Here is an 8,516-nt window from a genome sequence, read left to right as displayed (position 1 = left end):
GTATATTACAGTTACATTCACCGTCGAATTATTTAACTTGTTCTGGGACTAGGACTGTTATACTATAATAGTCCCAGACTTGTTATAAACAGGTTTTTTTATTAAGAGAAAAGCAACTTTAATTTGAAATTGAAAGGAGGACGTACCGTACCTAAATATATATTGAGAAAACAAGTTTATGTACAACGTAAACTGTTGTTTAAAGAGAATAGATCATGAAGAACATTTCTGATTCAAATTTACACATATTGATACTTGAGTTTTATGATATGTACATATGCCGTGTACTTTTATTATCCTTGTGCTGTATTATATTATACTGGGTTATTTTGTTTATTTTCATAATATTATAATAGATTGTGCTTGGGTAGAAACAAATACTAGTACCAGATAAATCCCCTCTTATTGCAAGATGACATTATATCAATGGTCGAATACTTGTCTTCGTGCAGTAAACACTACTACTGTAACGTATGTTCTACCTTATTCTACCAGCTTTAGTTGGTGGTACAATGTATCAGCTTGTTTGCAATTTTTACCCGGTAAGGAGCGGCACATACACACAAAACTCCTTATCGTTCTTCAAGATTTATGTCAGCTGTTCAACATTTAACGACTTTTTCGAATACGAGACGTAACTTCAGTCTTTACTCGTATTACCATAAAAGACAGCTTTTTTTTAGCTAACCTGGCCTAAATGGCCAAGTAGGCTTTTCTCATCACTTGGCGTCCGTCGTCGTCGTTAACTTTTACAAAAATCTTCTCCTCTGAAAATAATTTCATCCAACTTGGCTACACTCATAATTGGGTATCTTGTTTAAAAAATGTACTTGATGACCTCGCCTTCCAATCAAGATGGCCGACATTGCTTAAAATAGAACAAACGGGTAATATGCAAGTTTTGTCTGTTAATTTGAAAAACACTATAAATAGATAAAATCTGAATGGAGCAAAAATGTCCAGGAGTCAGTTTCACAAAGAAAATTAACACCTAGATAAATCGTAATAGCTAAATTGTCAAGGACTTACCATCAATCTTATTCGTAAGTATTTTTGTGAAACCGACTCCAGAATGTTAAGCTCTGCCAATTGTCCACACATGTCAAAACTGTCCGACGACTTCTAATAGGAGTAATTTCCTTTGAATGACAAATGTTACCTGTTTAGCACTGGAAAAGTCATCTTTTCTCATCACTTGGCGTCCGGTGTCTGTCGGCCGTAGCCCGTTAACTTTTTGTATTTTGAACTTCTAGAGAACCACTGAATGAATGGAATGAAACATGAAATTGCATGCATATTCCTTATGATGTGCTAACCAAGTGTTGTTACTTTGTAGCAATTCTACAAGCCAAGAATGCTGCATGCCAACAGGGGACTTAGTTTAACATAGAACCATAAAGGAATTATAAACCAAAGTTTTCTTCTGGCGAACCACTGAATAAAATAAAATCAAACATAGCATGAATTTTAAAAATGAGGTGTTGATGATTCTTTGTAGCTGATTTACTGTTGAAGATGGCCAGCAGGAGAAATTTTGTTTAACATAGACCACTATGCGGAAATACATAACTAATGCCTTCTTCTAAAGAACCTTAGAATGGATTGAAACCAAACATACTATTAGTATTAATGTTCCTCACTGATTTTACTCAATTTCTTATATTTGAATTACAACATCCAAATTATAAAAGTGTAAAATAAACAATTTACGATACATGGACACGATAATATGTATCAACATTTCGTATGTTATTAATAAAATCTAGACGCCATATATTTTACTATCGATGTGACTTCTGAAGACTGCCAAGGGTAATTTAAACTGATATGAACAGAAATATTGATATAAATAGATAGCGAACACGTGCAATTGGTAATTTTCTTAGTCTGTTTAATTTCATATCAAAGGTTAAACATATGTTAATCGTTGATTTAAACTGTATGAGAAACATTTTTTTTAATCGAATCAGTCAATTAAATGGTTTACTTGTTTTACTTTCCATGTTGACATTCTTGAATACGCCTAGCCAATTTGCGAATAACCCATCTCTAGGTAAGAGTAAGTTAAATTGAAAGTCACAAAAATACGGACTCAATTAGGTCGAATTATTCACTCACGAGTGATTTATTTATCAGTGATATTATTTAGCTTATTTGAAAAAATCGAACGGCTGCTAAAAGCGAATAATTATTTCAACTTTTCGTTTATTTTGTTTTAAATTTCGTAGGTAATGTCCACAGGCACTTGTCTCAATTTTCCCCCCTATATACCTTAATATAACACCCTGTGTTATATTAAGGTATATAGGGGGGAAAAATTGAGACAAGTGCCTGTGGTAATGTCCCTTCAATAAAATATTTTCATCTCTAAAAAGTGTTCAGTCGCTTTCATTTCCACAAGCCGTACCTTGTTTAATTAGTCAAGTGTTGTTACATAATAACCCATCTTAATCTAACTGAATCTCTTCCTTTACAAAATAATTCTGGGAAATCCAATATATCTGAATATATAACCTATATACTATTCAAAATGTAGGATTAGCCAGAATTAACCGGCTTTAACGCCCCGTATTTACACAATTAATTTGAATAGCGTACCTAGTGCATAACTTTAATTAGCAATATTTACAATAATAAATAGATATAAGACAACTGATGACTAAGTTGACTATATAACTTAGTAGATCATGTAGATGTACTTTTCAATTGAATTTTAAAACACAGAACACTTAACTGTATTTTATCATTCATATCTTTGTTTTATAAATTGAACAAAACAAGGATTATGGGAGAAAATTAAAAATATATCGTAGAAAGTAAAATCACAAAAATACTGAACTCCTTGTAAAATACGAAAGGTTAAAATCATTAGCATTCCTGATCGTTCGCTGAACTCACTCGCCAATCATGCTCAAATGAAAGATACAGAGAGAAAGTATAAAAAGCAGATTGATTGTCCTATACAAGAGTATAGAAAGACTTATAGAAAAAAGATACAAGATTTAAAAAACAGTAACTCTAAGGAGTTCTGTAAAATATTAAATGAAAAAAGGGAAAAACGTAGTCCAAAAATTTCCATCGATGTACTCTTTGATTTCTTTCAAGACTTGAATTCGTCGGATTCAGTCGACGATATCCCTGTTTCGCAAGTACCAAACCAGTTCAATGATATTCTTAATAGTAGCATAACAGAAAAAGAAATATTTACTAAGTAATTGTATTAAAGATTTAAAAAATGGAAAGGCATGTGGAGATGACAAAATAATTAATGAATATATTAAAAGTACATGCAATATTTTTATGCCTATTTATGTTCAATTTTTTAATATTGTTTTCGATTCCGGTAAAATTCCAGAAGCATGGTTAGTTGGTAACATCATTCCTTTCTATAAAAATAAAGGTGATAAAAAAAACCCAGAAAATTATAGACCTATCACAATTCTTAGCTGCATGGGAAAGCTATCCACTTCAGTTCTGAATTCAAGACTATCCACTTTTTGGGAAAATTACTTTTTGTTAAATGAAAATCAATCAGGTTTTAGAAAAGGCTATTCAACCATGATAGATAGCATTTTTGTCCTACATATTCTTTTTGAACTATTGGAGATGCGAAAAAAAAACTTTTTTGTGCTTTTATAGACTTTGCAAAAGCCTTTGACACAATTTGGCCATCTGCTTTATGGCAAAAAATTCTGAAGAATTTTATCAATGGAAAAATGTATGATACCATTGTAAATATGTATAATAACATTAAATCTAGAATTGTTGATGGTAGTGTATTTTCAGAGTATTTTCCTTGTTATGTTGGTGTACGTCAAGGTGGAAGCCTCTCACATTTATTATTTTCACTGTATATTAATGACTACTATTTAAAATTGTATCTGATTCTGTATGCAGATGACACAGATATTTTGGCACAGTCACAAAATGACTTACAAAAGCAGCTTGACTCTTTGTATAATTATTGTGAACTTTGAAAATTGAAGGTTAATGTAAATAAAAGCAAAATTGTAGTTTTTTCAAAAGGTAGACCGTTATCAAATATATAATTTAATAATACTATTTTAGAAATTGAAAGTGAGTTTACGTACCTTGGTGTTATTTTTTTCTAGAACAGGAAGTTTTTCCAAAGCAAAAAAGGCACAAACAAAAAAGCCACACACGCTATATGTACGATGTTATCCGCAAAAGTCGAAAATATAATTTATCAATAGAATGCCAACTCGGTCTTTTCGATAAAATTGTCAAGCCTATTCTCTTATATGGAAGTGAAGTTTCGGAAGTCGGCAATAGTTCTGTTTTTTTAAATTCTGTAAAATTTTGTTAAATGTTAAGAAGTCAACGCCGGATTTCATGATTTATGGAGAACTTGGAAGATATCCTTTGGAAATTGATATCAAATTGCGGATTTTAAACTACTGGTCGAACCTTATGTGTGGAAAGCAAGAAAAACTTCCTGTTATTTTGTATAAATATGCATATAAAAAATTATGAGATGAGTATTCCATGGCTTAATAATATAGAATCCATGTTAGATAGTTGTGGACTGTCATATGTTTGGAATTCACAGTACTTTGTTAGTAATACATGGTTATATCATAAGGTTAAAGTTAGTTTTGTAGACCAATTTAAACAAAATTAGCACTCTATCTTATTAGAATCGCCAAAATCTATTAATTATCGTCTATTCAAAGTTAATGCTGAAAGAGAAAACTATTTTAAGATCCTAGATGATAAAAATATTACTACTTTTTGTAGATTTAGGATACTCAGTCATAAACTTCCTGTTGAAACTGGAAGGTGGGAAAATGTACGTAGAGAAAATCGAAATTGTAAACTATGCAATTCAGGAGATATTGGGGATGAATTCCACTATATTTTCAAATGTTCGAAATTTAATCATGAAAAAGAAAACAAAAATGAAACCATATTATCTAAATAGACCAAACATATTGAAATTTCATGATTTTGCAAAATATTATAATTCTATAGTATGTTCATGACACAAACATCACTTTTATACAATATCGATTAATGTTCTAATGTCAACATCAATATGCAGCAATATCTAGTTTTTTTAAAAGTTTCAAGAAATACAATTTCATTAATTTGTATTTTTTTTAAATTTTAAGCATTATAATACACAGTTAACTTATCCTTCTACTGAAAAAGATAAAACCGATCGAGTTATCTCTCATTGAATGACAATAATATTTAGAATCCACGATATTTGCCAGAGCCCAGTATAATATTTTGCAAATTGTACATTTCAGTGGAATCAAAACAGAATTTAATAATGTACAAAAGAAATTTCTCTGAACCAAAAGGCATGCAGTAGTTTTGATTCCGTTATCTTAAATTTTAGAAAATAAGGATCTCCACCAAACGTGAATCATATCTATGAGTGGCCGTTCATGTCATTTGCGCGATTATATACGCGTATATAATTTTCAACGCGTATATATACGCGTATATTGTGGTTTTCAACGCGTATGTTGTGGTTTTCAACGCGTATATTGTGGTTTTCAACGCGTATATTATCGTTTTATACGCGTATATTGTTAAAATAAACACGTTTATACTTTATTCCAATTTATTTATCATATACGCGTTAATATACGCGTTATTTGCTTAAATATACGCGTTAATATACGCGTTATTTGTGTTAATATACGCGTATGAAATCATTATATACGCGTTAATAAACATTCGTTTGTCTTATTGTTTTAACCAATGAAAGCTGCGTTCGTAAACTGGTTTGCATGTGACAATTGTATAACGGTCCGTGTAACACTTATCAAATCAAAGTTTTAAAAAGTTTTGAAATTTTAGATTTTTGGAATTTTGATCCAAGTTTTAAAATATCAAAATTTCAAATTGTGTTAAAGTTTTGAAATTTTGAAATTTTAACCAAATTATTAAAATATCAAAATTCTAAATATCGTTTATAAATTTGATAGTTAAGAAACTTGATCAAACTTTTAAAATACTAAACATAACGTGCAATTTTGATAATTTCACTTTTTGAAAGTTTGATTTTTTAAATGTTTGCTTAAAATATCAAAAATATAAAGGGGCGACAAGAGGGGTACCTGTAAACACTGATGTAAACACGGCTCTGATAAGAACTATTCTTAGTTATAAATAAATAGCATGAAATATATCAAAACATTCTTAATAACAAAATAAATAATGAAAAGAAGAAGTCGGTTTTTTTTTATGAAACATATTAGACATCACATGGGATAACAGTATCCTGAAATTTTAAGGTTGTGCATCTATCAAAAAAAAATATAATTAAACCTATTTAATCCGGAATCAACTACGTTGATTTAAATCTCTTATACATGTATAAGGTTAGTGTTTGAGATAAATAATTCAAAGCTATCTTGTGTTCCCAGTGCCCAACATTTAGAAGTACCAGTGAAAAATGACCAACTCGCATGCAGTTAACCAAATAGCATTATTCGCCTTTTTGACGTTCCTGATGAAGGTAGATCCAGAAAAAGCGCTTCGGTCGCATATACAACTTAAAACGTTTTCCTTCATGTTTATCGATTGCCTGATGAACATATATTGCCTTTTAAGATTTATTTCAGTTCCCAGAAATGATACGGAAGGAATACTTAATATATAGCGTCGCAATGAAAGTTGTGCTATGCGTGTTTCAGCTGGCCCCTAGACAAAAAGTGTACTGGTTCAGTGATTATAGACGTAATACTAAACTCCGAAATATAACAATGAACTAAAATCAAAATCATACAAGACTTAGAAGGACAGAGGCTCCTGGATTGGGACAGGCGCACAAATGCAGCGGGGTTTAATATGTTTCGTGAGATCACAACCCTCCCCCTATACCTCTAGCCAATAAAGAATGAAAAACACACAGTAATACGAACAGTAAAAAGTTATCAAAAGTACCAGGATTACAATTTTATACGCCAGACGCGCGTTTCGTCTACATAAGACTCATCAGTGACGCTCATATCAAAATAGTTAAAAAGCCAAATAAATACAAAGTTGAAGAGCATTGAGGACCCAAAATTCCAAAAAGTTGTGCCAAATACGGCTAAGATAATCTACTCCTGGGGTAAGAAAATCCTTAGTTTTTCGAAAAATTCTAAGTTTTGTCAACAGAAAATTTATAAAAATGACCATATAATTGATAATCATGCCAACACCAAAGTGCTGACTACTGGGCTGGTGATACCCTCGGGGACGAAACGTCCACCAGCAGTGGCATCGACCCAGTGGTGTAAAAAGTTATCAAAAGTACCAGGATTACAATTTTATACGCCAGACGCGCGTTTCGTCTACATAAGACTCATCAGTAAAACGCACTTAAATGTGTCAGAATAGGAAACAAAAGAAACTAATCAATATGACAATGATAATAAACTAACAAAGGACTTCTATATATAAGTCTAGCAGTTACTGTCATACGCCAGCTCGATACCTCAATTAAACTACTAGTAGATATGTTTTAACTTCACTTTGGTCAAAAACCTCTTTAATTGTTTCGTTCTTATTTTTCTTGAATTTCAAATTTCAGTTTCAGCGTTCCGTAGGTGAATTCTTTACTTAAAATTCAGCGTTTTACATTGGACTGGTTTTTCGAGAGCAACATTGGTGTACGGCCAAAAATGGAAAAAAAATCATCATGCAGCTGACAGTGCGGCTTCTCTTTGCACACTCCATTATGACTGGGTGTACATGTGAACTTTTAGTTTGCTCAAAGTCGATTGTCGTACGATAACTTAAAAATACCCAAATAACAAAATTCAAATACGGGACAACAATATCCTTTAATACAAAAAAATCTATTGCTTTTGTTTACTATTATAAAACAGTGGTTGATTTAGAACCTATAATGGAGCTACGTGTGTGATAACCAGTCCAAACGTGGTCTTTAAGGGAGCAACCATTTAAATTTAAAAGTGGGGTGAGGTTGTTTTGTCGAAGCGCTAACTTTTTTTTAAGTTTTTCATCGCTATTAATCAACTTATCTGGTTCATATCTAACATTAAAGGCATGGAGAATTTTTCTTTTGTCCTCTGCTGGCACAGAATATTATATCATCAAATTGAGGATCATAATAATTTTAATGTACCATTATCGAAGCCCCTAGTGGTAGTATCAAGTTAAAAAATAGTGACTATCTAAATATTGGTTTCCCAGAAGATTACTATTTATCGCTGATATAAACTTTTGAAAACAATTTTCAACTTTCAAAATGCCAACACCTACAACTGGATAGATGGGTGCTTAATGTAGTACAGCGGCAAATATTACATAAACATGAATGAAAGTTGGGTGCTAAATGTAGTACAGCGGTAACTATTACATAAATATAAATGCTCGTGAAAATAATGTTTATGGTATACATTTATATATGATATGAAAGGTTTCAACTTTTACAAAACCAGAGCTATACGTTGGATTTAAAAGTTTACTTTATTTGGCCTTTTCAATTTCATTTGACTTTATTTGCCTTTTTAACTTAATTTGGTTCGAGT

This window comes from Mytilus trossulus, chromosome 11 (genome assembly GCF_036588685.1).
Source record: "Mytilus trossulus isolate FHL-02 chromosome 11, PNRI_Mtr1.1.1.hap1, whole genome shotgun sequence".
NCBI lineage: Eukaryota > Metazoa > Mollusca > Bivalvia > Mytilida > Mytilidae > Mytilus > Mytilus trossulus.
The sequence above is the reverse complement of the archived record's forward strand: the minus strand, read 5'-3'. Positions refer to the sequence as shown.